The sequence below is a fragment of the Haemaphysalis longicornis genome, unplaced genomic scaffold, assembly GCF_048455015.1.
Source record: "Haemaphysalis longicornis isolate Haplotype H1 unplaced genomic scaffold, Haemaphysalis longicornis Haplotype H1 scaffold_1, whole genome shotgun sequence".
Lineage (NCBI taxonomy): Eukaryota > Metazoa > Arthropoda > Arachnida > Ixodida > Ixodidae > Haemaphysalis > Haemaphysalis longicornis.
In genome coordinates this window covers 203,065,767-203,080,157 of record NW_027526203.1, presented here as the reverse complement: position 1 = coordinate 203,080,157, position 14,391 = coordinate 203,065,767, and positions in this window count along the sequence as shown.

The following is a 14,391-nucleotide window of genomic DNA, read 5'->3' as shown; positions in this document are numbered from 1 at the left end:
CAAATGCTTCTCTAGCTTGCGCAGAACGGCAGTTGACCAGTTGACTGCACACGCCAAACTACTCAACCTCGGCCAGTGTAGCTTACGCTACAAAAGCAATGCTTAGAGGACTGATTTAGCGACTCATTCCACAAATTTTTCAGAACGAGCCTACTTATCATGCTAACAAGCGTATGCCTACAGGCTTTGGCCTTGGGATGAAAACGGACGACAGAAACGCATGGGCACGCCAATGCGAATGGCCGTCGCATCAAGATTGCATCGCAATGAAAGCCCGAATGGGGAAGACAGACAGCTGCGGTTTCACACGCTCTGGGTGCTGCCACTCACCGCTCCATGACCTATTCAAGGCGGAGGGCCTTGACAGTGGTCGTGTCCGGCAGCCGCTGGCGCCAGTCCAACCGACGCAGGCGGGGACACCTCGCGTCGCGGCGCCTTGGGCGGGGCGGCGGCGAGGAGACGCGAAGCTCCGCCGTCTTCAGCGTCGGTGGTCACGTCCGGGTGCTGAGCGAAACTGGGCAAGCCTCGTGATAGCGCGAGAACACGAGACGCACGCCCCACGAGCCGGTTGCAGTGGAACACGCACTAGCACTTGCCTACAGCAGAAGAATATTAATAATAAAAACCTAAGGCACATCAGTGCGGCAAGGGAGTTAAAAAACGGCTCTATGGAACGGGTCAACCAGCTGTAAATTGCACATATGAGCTCCAACCGGAAAGGCGTATAGGTCCACCCCTCGCGGTAACCGCCTTGTGGGCACGTACGAAACTCGTTGAAGGCATCATCATCATCATCATCATCTTCGGTGGCATTCTGACGATGCTGCAGCTGCTGTTACTGCACGTAGAGAGATGCGTTTTCCCTACACGGCAGAAAAAGTATCAAAATTGGCTGCAAGGGGACATCAGTAATATCACTCAAAATACAGAATCGAGCCGATAAGGGGAAAAGGAGTGAGAACAAATACGGCACAAACTTCTGAATTAAGCGTAGAGATGAAATGCACAGAATAATTACAGGATATGTGCAGCTTTCCCGCTCATGGAAGTCCTCTCAACGGTCATTACTCTGTAGTTACTTAGCGAAATGTAAAGTTTTTTTGAGCAGCTCATATTGGGGGTGAATAATAACTTTGGGCACTGTTAAAAGTCTTGCACGTTGACCGAAGAAATAAGCGCCTCTTTCCTTTACAAAAAAAACCTACTCCATTCACTCTGAGGGCGGCCCGATGGTGCCGAACCATCCATCAAGCAGTTTTGATGAGTGTTTTTCAGGGTTTTTTTTTTCACAAGAATACTGAGCTCTATGCTGTATGCCTGAATAGCCCGACGCATACGCTCGGGGTCTTGGGCGAGAACTCCTGGTTCCGGCATGGATATGTTTGCTTACAAAGTCACGAAATTTTCCTTCCGATCAGTGGCTAACAGCTTCGCTCTAAAACTAATTCCAACTTGCTGCCGCTTGCTTCATTAGGCGATTAGGCGATAGAATGGAAGCCAAACGGCCAAATACACAATCGAAGCGGCGCTACAGGCGTAACAAGAGTGCGATGTCAGCCAGGTCGCTGCTTAAGCATCACGCCTAATCAAAAATTCCTCATGTCTTTAAAAAAGCGGGAATAATTTAGGGCGCACACCCTGAGGCCCACCTAACTCAAAATGCCCACAGTGTGATTAGAAAATCGATTCGTTACAAACCATACTCCCGCAGAATGATCGTGGCATTGAAAGCGTAAAAGAAATGGGGCTGAGAAATTCAATTGATGATGACCCAACCTTTCTTCTATGTTACAACTTATACTTAAAAACAGAGCCATCAGAGTTGAGGACGTAGTCATCCACCTTAAGCACGGAATGGAAGCTAATTGTAACTAAAGTTGGCATTTTTGCGTGCTTGTGTGTATTAGTGGGGTTCGGGCCGGATATAGTTTTTGCTGGCGTGCATGTATTGGGCCCCCGGGCGCCATCTCGGAATGCATAACAGCGCTAAACGAACATGTGTCCTTGTTTGAAAATAACTCCCCTCCAGAACTTACTGACGCACGGTAAAAATATAAAATACCGTACATCACTTTTTGCGAGCTTGATTGTTGCCTCGCTCCGGACAATATGATCTACCCCTTCTAAGGAGCAACCCCCGCCCCGCACCCACCCTGAAAAAAAGGCGCCGGTTTTAAAGAAGACATAGAGGATAAGCGCGAACCACGCCATCAGGGCCAATCCCAATGACTCGGTGTGCAAACAATCAGGTGGTGAAAAGGGCAGGAGGAGAAGGACGAAGACGAGGCGGACCAGTCTTGTTGTGGTTTGTGGTAGAGGAAAAGGAAAGGAAAGGCACTGGGGATATTTTGAGATCAGCAGGCAACTCACCTGCATACAGTCATCCAGCCAACCCCGTTAGTTAAGGCGACAAAGTATCGTAGAATGCTAACACTTCAAGGCCAGAAGGAGTCCGTTGTATTATCATTGGAAGACTTTCATCACCGTAAGTTTCCCTGGAAACCAGACTGGTGGCCTTCCGTTAACCTTAAGGTTATTTTATCCACTATCCGCTGTCGTGTTCCACAATCAAACAGGTATCTTTGTAGCTCACGTTTAACGCAATTTGCTCTTTGTAGCTCCTCGTCGACCATTACCTGATGGCCTGTCGACGTTTTTCTCGAGTTAGATTACTTTTTATTGAAGGGCCCCTCGCAGCTTGGGGATTACATTATCTGTGCCGAGTCTCCTTTCGCTTGGGGAGTCCGAAACGGGGTTCTGCCACCGGGACTTGTGCTCAGCCCTCCTGAGCTTCACAGAAAACTATATTCAATTCCCCCTCTGATTGGTTTCCTTTACGCTGGCAACTTAAGTAATTGGTGTGAAGCCTTCCAAGTTTTTTTTTATTTTACATTCAAAAAGTATTTTCAACCTCTTTAAATTTCCGATTTACAGGAGCCTGTAAATAAACATGATCTTTTTTCGTATCCCTGATGTTTGGACGATCTCCTGTTTCGGTATGTGCCATTCACAAAGGAGCATCGTCATCATCATCGTCGTCGTTGTCGTACTCATCATAACCATCATCACCACCACCACCACCACCATGGGTAGAGACTGATAGTGCCACAGACAAGGCCACGAGTTCCAGGGTACGATCCCGGAAGGAGACCACTCGCCAACGCGCCATTGGCGGCTCCAGTTTACAAAAGGAGAACCAGCTAACCTGCGGGGTTGGGACTATCGGGCTAAGCATCGACGCCTATTCAAGGATGCACATATGGCTGCGTTTCCCTGGCTCTTGGCGGTGACGGCAGGGCGCAAGCCCTACGGGACACAACGCTCGCTGAGGTCCGTTCAAGCATCGCAAGACATGACTTTTACGCGAACTGGAACCGCGAGAACTCTTCTTCGACTATGTACACTTGTCTCGTTCTGGGAAATACCAACCGCCATTTTGGCTTTTGATGAGTCTTGGCGAGGCTTTGTTACTGAACTGGCTACATGAATCCGCGAGGAAGTTGGAGAGGCCGTCACTAGATGGCCATCCGCAGAAAATGCTATCACTATCATCACTGTGCTTACAACAGAAGTTTCACTTCGGAACGCCGGAAGTGCGTGATCTTAGCGCCGCGTACTGTTGTAATAATTGCCGTGCAGCGTTTTTAAATTAGGTCAGTTGGCAAAGAGCGTGGCCTTCCAGTACCGCAAGTAGGCCGGTGCTGCTGCCGACCAGGCGGTGGCGCTGCGGTAGCGATGAGATCGGTCTCGGCGCGTCGTCGTCTGCTGCTCCTTCGCTGCTACTCTCAGCGCTTTCTACACCACCCATACCGTCACTTGCGCCAGTTTTGCCGCACAAGAACCCATCATTTGGCAGGACTCAACACTCCCCTAGGGTGGTTTTCTGCATGACTTTAGCATCTGCGTTTCGACAGGTGCTCAGGTACGTTGGGGGAAATACGGTGCACCGCGCTCTACCTCATGGCCACCTGCCTCGCGGTATCATTCGTCTGACCGTTCACGATGTGTTCGTAACTGTTGAAGATGTCTGAAGGCTCACAATTAATGTCACAGCCGTATGTTTGCGATGTAACCTTGAAGTTTTTCTGCGGAATCGCGCTATCCTAGGCCTTCAATCCGTCGGGATCCTACGGCGCCTTGGAGAAATGCCACGGCATGGACGTTGCCGCTGCCGAAACAACCCCGAGCAGCAGCTCGGCGCGCAGCACGTCAAGAAACCACACCCAACACTTCAGAGATCCACTAAAATATGTATGCACTATGACAGCACAGAGCTAATACGTTAATACAGACGTGATGGCAACAATGAAGCTCTAGATAGGGGGTGATTTAATGACGCTAGTTTGACGCCGGTCCATTTTCGTGGCTTTCCTTACTCTTTGCCGGCGGTTACGCTTTTTTCCCCGGTCCGGTGAAAAACGTATTAACGGGGTTCCAACGTATTAATAATCTTTATTGCACAGCAAACAAAGGGGAAGGGGTGAAGAAGTAGAGAAAGAGGGACTGTGGCAGATATATGGGCAAACGGAGGTGGTGACACGGACCACAGAAAGAACTAGCATTCTACGTTGAACGCACTACCCGTGTACATTTTTTGTGCCTAATTCAAATAAAAACGTGTACTAGCGTGCCCAACTTCGTGATACATGATAGTGTGATAAAACATGTTTTGCCGAGCACAGACAACCAATACTAACTGCAGTGCAGTACATGGAAACTACATTAATTAACGGGTCTAAGCAACGACTGTACTTACCATAAACAATTTTATAGCATTATCTTATGAAGCCCTTAGCATTAAAAAGAGCATATGAAAGCTACTTCAAGAAAGCGATAAATTTTGACATAGTTGACAGGCAATACAAGAAAAAACAGGTCTGGAGCCAATGTAAATGACTTTTCCCAAATCTTTATTTCAAAAGAAAAAAATTTTCACAGCTGGACTGGAAGCCTTCTCGGGTGTACACTCTGCCCCTCCCTCTTCCTACAGTGGCAAGCCTTTTCTTCAAGGCGTCTGGCACGTCTTCGGACTCGCTCTTGGCTCCGGGGCAGGGCAGCCGCAGTTGCGGGAGGTAGTGGATGGTGGTTTTAGGCTGCGGACCGGGTACTCCCTCAGTTCCGCGGGGGAGGACGCGTGCTTGAGGGTCTTCCGGCGCTGCAGGCGTATCAGCGGCAGCATCGAGGGCGGACCTGGTAGACGCCTTCTGCGAGCTCTGGATCGCTCCCGATGGCTCCAGCACCGGGAAAGGCCCAGGGGGTCGCGGGGTGGCGTTGAGTGTGCCGCAATAGGCGCGGCGGTCAGCAGGCCTCGCTGCAGTCGGCAACGGACGGGAAGGCTCCTTCGCGGGTGGCCGCCCCTTCTCCAAGTCCTCGGCGTCCTTGTTCCAGCATTCGTCTGGCTCGGGAAGTTTTCTCAAGGCCCTGATCGGTAAGGCGGCGTCTGCCTCCGCTGCGCCCGCGGAGTGGTGGTTGTGCAAAGGAAAGTTTGACATCCACCTGAACGCAGCCGTACGGCTACAAAGGAAAGCCGTACAGCTTTCTCAAAAAATTCGCAGTTGAAGAAAAAGTCGTCTTTGTCCAGGATTCGAACCCGGGACCACCGCTTAACCGGAGCAGTCGCTCTACCAACTGATCTAACCCGGAGGCTAGCCATTTGTATCGCGAGAGTGAATTGATCAACAACTCGAAGCAAAGGACAGGAAAGGAAGCAAAGAACGGCAAAGGTGGATGTCCAGCGAAGCTGTTGTGAACCACTATCCCTTTGCTCCACAACTACTATTGGCGGTGAGATATTTGAGTGGCGCTCCCTGGCTCTGACGTCGGCTTGGGGACTCGCGCCGCTGTCGTCTGCTACACTCCGCTTCTGAGGGGCAGCAGTGCCTGTGCTAGAAATCGCCAGCTTTGATGCTGCGGTGCATTAAAAAGCGTATTTTTAATAATACAGTCATTTTGCAGCTTCTGGCTGATCTGAATGATTTCAAGCTGTATTTCCCCCAAGTTTCCAAGACACGAGAAGAGAAAGAACAACTTTCTTCAGAGCATCGGTCAGAAGCTCATGTTCAACCGGTCCTTTCTAGCTTATTCGCGAGGTTCAGCGCACAGATATGTATTCAAAATGCGTTGGCTTCCCTACAGTATTTTTGAGATGCTCTTATCACGACTCAACAGTCTAGTGGTGTACGTGCACGCGTATCGCAGAGCAGGAAATAAAACGGCTGCCTTCCATTTTTTTTGTTGTTGACTTTTATCAGATGATTTTTTTTGTGCCAAGCGCATTAATTTAAATATTAACTAACTAATTATTAACTGTCACAAACGTCTTATTAGTAGGTTTGGGGATGTTTGACAAGCACACAAAGATCGTTAGGATACCTTCTTCAGGCTGTATGCATGGCATACATTCCCTTCTTCACAAACTGGCTTCCGTTATGGCTACTTGCAAGAAAGTGCATATCCGCAGCGTGCGTTGTTTATTCACATACAATTACAATGAGAAGGTTTGTGCTACGCCCCCGCGATCGCGCCCCAGGCAACGTTGTCCAGAGTACTCGAAGGCGGCTTTGAAGCTCCGAATTTCTATCGTAACCATTGTTATACTAACGAACTGACTCTCAACCCGAACAATTATGACATGATTACGGTGTTTAAGGCTTGATATACTCGCTGACGAACGCAGTAAATAGTATCTGTGCGTATATTACAAGAATCGAAACTGGTTAATATTTCCAAGGAGCTCTCTTCAACTCTTTTTAACTCTACCAGGCGTAAAGAACAAGCCCGGGATGACGATCTATGAACTGAAAAAAAAAATACTCTTACTCATTCATCATGGACTGAGGACCCGGACCACTAATCAGCTCTATTTTACTGTTAGAGTTTTCTCCTCATTTCGCTCCTCGTCCTCCTTCTCTTCCTCCTCCTCGTGAGTGCAGTTTCCCTATAACGCAAATCTGAATACTGGGAAGACATGGCTGGGAGGAATGTACTTAAATGTCACTCCAGCTCTGAACAAACATAGTGTTGGTGTATCTTGTGGGCTAACGTACGGGATAGCAGAGGACCCCGGCTAGCTTTGCTAGAGAACGCTACGCGCCGTACACTAGCCCTGCGGAATCCGAAGACTCACGCACGGGTTCGAGTACTCACATGCGGTAGACAGGCTCCGGCAATCCAAAGTGAGGCTTTATTGCCTGGCAGATACAGGGCTTACACCAGACAACACGACTATCGCTCGCGGGGAGACAGTGGCTCCTGTCGCTCGCTCAAGCCGCTGGGCTCAGACCGCGATATTCGTCATCACGGCCGCGGGAGCAGGGGAGGCATCCCGAGGCGACCGATCAGTGCAGAATCTCTCGGCAGAGTCTTCGCGGAACATTCGCGCGTCCCGCAGGTCGGCTGGGGGGAGAGGAGGTCTCCCCCGGTGCTCGAGGAGAGGGTGGCGAGGGAGAAGGCGACGACCGGTCCTCCTTCCCACTCGCCCTCGCGTACACGTTCGCGGCAAGCCGGTTCGGCGCGTCGCGCGGGGTCATGAAGAGGACACGACCTACGTGACGCGCCGGCTACCAAAAATGGCGGCTCCCAGCTCGCGAAAACATGTGCAGGCGAGGCGTAAGAAAACAAGGGTCCCCACAACCCCCCCCCTCCTCAAGACCGAGCCAGCACCGCTTGGACAACCGCTGCCGAGCAAAAGCACAACACATCCCCAAAATTAATAACACTCGCCCCCGGTCAACAAGGGTCCGCAAAGTCCGCAACAGTTTGAAGCAGCGCCACACCACACGCACAGTCCACGACACACCTTCAGTCCAGCGCGTCCTTGTAGTCACCGGAGGTAGGGCAGTCCAGGAACCGCAGGTTGGGGCAGCAGATGTAAGCCGCAGGCTGAGGCCACAGGCGTAAGCAGACGGCAGGCCGACATCTCCACAGACAGGAGGGGCCTCATTGAGCCAGTGGTTCGTCCGTTAGGCCCACAGTGACGGCCGCCGAACCGGCCGCCTTGGTGGTGAGGGCTCCAGAGGAGCAGGTCGGCCAGGGGGCGTGGCCCCGATGGAGTGTGCAGGCCGGGCCTGCCTGTGACAAGCCCAGAAGAGCAGCTTTCCGAGCACTCTGGTGCTGCCAGTTGGGAAGCGCCCGAGGCAGGTGCCTCGGGGAGGCGCCAGGAGCGCCGGCTCAGGAGGCTGCATCTCGATCGTCGCAAAACCGCGTCAAGCGGTTTCCGGCCTGAGGACGGGGCCTGGGCTGCCAGCGATGCCAGAACCAGGGACTGCAGCAACCGGCCGCGCGTGTTGTGGCTGCGGGTGACGGGACCAGACCGGGGGCAAACGCCAGGGGGGGATGCGCTGCGGAAAGAAGTCGGGAGTAACAGCAAACAACGCCCAACTTCTCTGCTGCTGCTCTCCGAATGGGAAAGCGAAACAGGGTGTTCGGGCCAGGCTAGGGCCAAAAAGGGAACCGTAACGCTGGTGCAGCGATTCAATAACCCGGAGTTTCGTGCGCCCAGAGCACAAGGAGGCCACTGGTATTACACTACATCCTAGGTTATCGTCGCGAGGAGAGAAACCAGAGGGTTCGCTTCGTGGTTGCGATGAGAGGAGGGCAACGTAACCGGGTGAGGGTGCTAGATAGGCTACACCCTCGACTCCGTGCCCGCTCCCCCAACGCCGCGTTCTCGCTTCGGCAGGCATATGGAGGAAAAGGGGTCCTCCGCCGCGCCGCACGAGACGCAAGGGAAAACCACCCACGCTCCCTCTCGGGGGGAAGGCGCCAGAGGCAGAGCGCTCTGCTTACCTTCGGGGGGTTGCGGGGGTGAATATGCGTGCTTGCGCAACCGGTAGCGATGGGTGATCGGCCGTTGGGCCGTCACTCCGCGCTTCGGCTGCTTTCGCAGACTGGGAGCTGCCTCCTTATCATCCCAATCGTCGCTGCGCGCAACGAAAGGTTTCAGATCTGCGACTTTGACTGGACCGCCAACTGGTTTCCCTTTCGGATCTACCAGCTGATACACGAGCGGGGTGAGCGCATCCCCGACTCGGTACGGGCCCGACCACTTGGCCGACAGGGAAGCAGAGATGTCTTTGGTTGCAGCGCTTAAGACGTGGTTGCGTCTGAGGACTAGGTCACCCGCTTTGTAGCGGACCTCCCTGTGTGCCTTGTCGTACTGGGCTTTCCGTCCAGCGCGCGCTTTGCCTAGGTTTCTGTGGCCTAACGAAATCGCCTGCTCCATCCTAGAGCGCAGTTGCGCCGCGTACTCACTCGGGGCCGAGGAAGCGGCGGCCGCCCCCCCACCAGCCCGCAGAACGGTTTCCAGTGGGTTGGGCAGCTCTCTCCCGAAAGTGAGAAATGCGGGCGTGAACCCAGTCGAGCGGTTAACGGTTGTACGCAAAGCGAAGCTCAGCTCGGGCAGATATGCATCCCAGTCCCGGTGCTGTTCGGCAAACGCCGCTAGCATGTGCTTCACGTTCGGATTCAACCGTTCGGTAGGGTTGGCTTGTGGGTGATACGTCGTCGTCTTTCGGTGCTTAATGTCCAGGGCCGCACAGGCTTCGACGAACACCTTAGCCGTGAAAAAGGACGCGTTGTCAGTTATCAACTCGGCGGGGTAGCCAAACCGAGTGAATACTTCCGAGAACTTGTCCCATATTGCGCGTGCCGTTAGTTTACGCAGGGGAAACAACTCGCCCCATTTCGTAAAGTGGTCTGTGACGGCTAACAGATACGTATGATTTCTGCTGGACCTCGGAAGGGGGCCCATCACGTCACAGGCCGCGATCTGCCAGGGTTGCTGGCTGTTGATCGACTGCATGAGGCCCGGGGCTTTGCCACCACTGGGCTTCACGCTTTGGCACACGCGGCATGAGCGGGCAAAGTGGAGAGCGTCCCGTTTCATGCCTGGCCAGGTCACGAAGTTGCACAACTTAAAATAAGTCTTAGGGCCGCACGCGTGACCGGCCACCTGCGAGTCATGGAAATAGCTCAGAGTCGCTCTTCGCAGACTGCGCGGGATAACCACCTTGAAGGAGTCAGAGGCCTCCTCCGATGGTATGTATCGCAGCAGGAGTCCGTCCGCATCAAGCAGATACGTATCAAACGCACCAGCAGCAGTACCAGCTGCATTGTGCTCGGCGCCGACAGCAATACCAGCTGTTACCGTACGCCAGGTGGCCGCGCCACCTTGCTACATCTCAGAGCACGGCTCTTCCCTGAGCCCGTCAATGATTGACTGACAAAATGGATCGTTCTGCTGAGCTTCGAGGAGCTCTTCTCTGCTGAACGCAATACCGGATGAGTAGACAGGGGCTACCAGGTACCGTAAAAACCCACGTATAATACGAGGTTTTTTTCCAAATTTTACTATGTAAAATTTTTTCCTCGTATTATATGTGGATCCCAAAGTTTTCAGCCGAAAATTTGCACTTTCGGTTTCGGTTTCAGCGGAGGGTGGGCCTTCTTGCGGTGGCGTTAGCTGGCTGCTGCTTCTGTCAGCCGGCGCCATTTTGATTGTTTTGACCGCGCGAAGGATCGGCACGTTCCCCGCAACTCTATCAAGATGTCGGGTGCACGAAGGCAGTATTCAACGGCAATAAAAAGAAAAGTTATTTTATGTGCCGAGACCATCAGTAATTGCGCCGCAGGACGGCAGTTCGGCGTCACCGAAGGCAGCATTCGCGGGTGGAGAAAGCAACTGGTGCTTGACTGGATAAAGTCTGTGTGGTGTCGGCGGCCTGGAGCACTGTTGGGGGTTCCCGTCAGCGCTCATGTTGGACGCCTTTCGCTGCCACCTGGACGATGCCGGGAATAAGTTGTTGCGCGAACCCCGCATCGAGCTCATTGTCATTCCAGGAGGAATGACATCCCAGCTGCAACCGCTAGACGTTTGCATCAACAAGCCTTTCAAAGACTGCATCAGGTCCTGCTACCAAGAGTGGATGAGGTCAGGAGACCCGTAAGTGACAGCTACCGGATGGCTGACGCGGGCTTCTCCAGCAGTGCTTTGTGTCTGGATCGCGGATGCGTGGGCCAGCATCCCAGAGGAGCTCGTCAGTCGCTCTTTTAAGAAATGCGGCATCTCGAACGCCCTTGATGGCACTGAGGACCACTTTCTGTGGGAAGACATTTCCAACAAGGCGACTTCAGAAGACAGCGGCAGTGAACCTGACGATGACTGAACGGACGTCGGGAGACAGTGCCAGTGAAAACTGACAATGACTGAAGGATAACTGCAGTGCAAATAAATGTTTTCTGTGCTCTTTACCTCGTATTATATGCGGATGAAAACTTTTTTTTCTGATTTTGCTGTCCCCGAATTACACCTCGTATTATACGCGGGTTTTTACGGTATACGGAATCGCCCGGGTTTTGCTGCAAAACGGCAGCCGTCCCTTCGGGGCTGGTTTCGTTTGAGCGGTCGGCGCAAAAAGCTCCGTGCTCGCACGCGTGCGTTGCTTCGGAAGTATGTGGAGCAGAAACGGGGGCTCGTGATAGAGCGTCCGCCATCACGTTCGTGCTTCCCTTCCGGTAGCGCACAGTGAAGTTGTAGCGCTGCAGCGTCAGAGCCCAGCGCGCCAGGCGGCCAGACGGCTCGCCCAGGTGCTTCAGCCAGGTTAGCGCCATATGGTCCGTCTCCACCACGAACGCAACGCCGTCGACGTACAAGTCGAACTTGCGCAGAGCGAAAACTATCGTGAGACACTCCCTTTCCGTCACGGAGTAGTTTCGCTCTGCGGGTGTCAACGACCGGCTGACAAAGGCGACCGGCCGAAGAACACCTTCATGCTCCTGCAGCAGCACCGCGCCCAAACCGAGATCGCTCGCATCAGACTGAATCACGAACTCTTTGTTCAGGTCGGGCAGCCGCAGCTCGGCTGTGTCAACGAGAGCTTTAATGAGGGTGCGAACGGCCTCCTCCTGCTCCTGACCCCAGCTCCAGCGAGCATTTTTCCTCAACAGTGCGGTCAGAGGCGCCTGCAGAGCCGCGCAATTGGGGATAAACTGCCGGTAGTAGTTTACCACTCCCAAAAAGCGTCTCAGCGCCTTAATGTCTGTCGGCGAGGGATACTCGAGCAAAGCTCGGACCTTTTCCTCGCACGGCAAGACGCGACCACTGTCGATGGTGAAGCCCAGCAAAGAGACGCGAGTCTCCGCAATCTGAGCTTTTTTTGGGTTGAGGGTAATACCCGCATCCTGCAACCTAGTGAGAACATCCTCCAGATGTCGAATGTGTTCCTCAAAGGTGCGAGAATACACGACAATGTCGTCGAGGTACGCCATGGCATGTCGCCACTTTGCCTCCCCGAGAACACGATCGATCAACCTCTGAAAGGTAGCTGCAGCTCCAGAACAACCGAAAGGTATTCGAGTGAACTCAAACAGCCCGCGGTGGCAGGTGAACGCAGTTTTGGCTACGTCACCCGCACTCATCTGTACCTGCAGGTACCCGCGACTAGCGTCTAGGATGGTAAGGTATCGAGAACCACCTAGGCTAGCCACGATAGAGTCAATACTCGGCATGGGATAGGCGTCCTTCCGAGTACGCTCGTTCAGCCGACGATAGTCAACACAAAGACGGAAGGTGCCATCTTTCTTTTCGACTAGCACGACTGGGAACCCCCATGGACTGTCGGAGCGCTTGATTGCACCAGTATCGAGCAACTTATCCACGGCGAGGTCGATTGCTCTCCTTTTGGCCTCACTGACCGGCCGGGGATTGCATTTCCAGGGCAGTGCATCACCAGTATCAATCCGATGCTGTACTAAGTTCGTACAACCCGGTTTCTCGGTGAACATGGCGCTGAACCGATTCAACAACGCCAATATGCACGCCTGCTCACGTTCCGACAGATCGGCCGACAGGGGCGGCAAACTGTGGTTGGTGTCGCCAGAAGCAGTAGCGATGATCGGGTTCATAATCGCTTTCTACGCTCCACCGTTCGAGCGCTTCGCCTCCGCTTCGCCGGGCAGCGCAGGGATGCCGGACGGCGTGGGACGCGGGCGGCCTAACGTCCCTTTCGGGTGAAGGCGCGCGGGGCGCCGCAAGATGCGCTGAGCGCCCGCGCGCGTTCCCGGAAGCTCGAGGCGCTCGGGGGGCTGCCGTCGCGGCGGCGGCTGCGCGGTTGGGAGACATGGCTTCCCTGCCCGCTCGCGCGGCTTCAGGAGCGCAAAGCGTCTCCGAAAGCGTTGCGTTGTTGCCGCGCGCGCGAGGTATTCGGAGCGGGGGGCGTTTCCGATACATCGGCAAGTTTTGCAAACGGGAGCAGGGCTGCATGAACGCCTTCCCTATACCCGCCGTTGGCAATGTCAATCACAATGCCTGTACGAGCCAGAAAATCACGGCCGAGAATTACAGGCACTGTGAGGCCCGGGAGATGTACGAATCTGTGGCGTCGCACTTCTCCCATCGGACCACCAACCTCGCCGAGCCGCCTGAGTTGGCTTTCCCGCTCGCTAGGTGGAAAGTGATGTCGCAAGCTCGCAATCGAATAGCTCTCCGATGCAAATGAGCGAGGACATCATCGCCGAACAGCGTAGCAGACGCTCCGCTGTCCAGCAACGCCGCAAACTTTCGACCAGCGATCGTAAGGGCGATGAAAGGCGCTAGCGCGTTGGGGCGTTTCACCCTGCACGCCATCAGGATTAGGGGCTCAGGCGGGTAGCAGACGATGCCGCGATGCGACTGCGCAGCCTGAGGCCGCTGTCCGCGCAACGCTGGCGGGTTCCCTTGGCTTGCCACACGGGCGTAGCGGTTGGGTTCCGAGTGCACTACTCCTCCCTGACTGTCGCGCTGCGCGTTGGTCCCCTCGAGCTTTCCACACGGGCGTAGCTGTTGGGTTCCTCATGCGCGTTTTGTCCCCGGCCGTAGCCGTGCCGCGGTATGCCTTGCTGGGCGTCAGAACGTGCCCGCATGGCGTACGAGTACGGGTCGAGCGCGCGCTCCGACACATAGCGCGGCTCTATCTCCGTGCTCTCCGCGTACGCTGCTGTTGCCGCGATGCGCGGCATGGGCGGTGGGCACGCACCCTGCCATGCGCACCTTGGCTCCAGCGTGGCGTGGGCTGGGGGAGGCGGCCGATAGCTGCGAGCCGCTAGAATATCGGCTTGGATGCGTTTTGCTTCGCTGGCCAGTTCATTGAGGTTGGCAAACTGACTGCCTCGAAGGTACGCTGCAAAAGTTGGGTGGGCTTGTCTCGTCACCCTCTCAACCTTTTCCGCCTCAGACGCCATGGGCTTTGCGAGCAAAAACAACTCCTGCATTGCCCTGACGTATTCGAGCAGAGACTCATCTCGGTGTTGAGTTCGCATCTCTAGCTCGTTCAACATGCGGCGCTCGTAATCTGGGGCAGGAATTCGCTAGGAAAGAGCGCTTCAAATTCTCCCATCGTACGAGCGTCGCGCCCC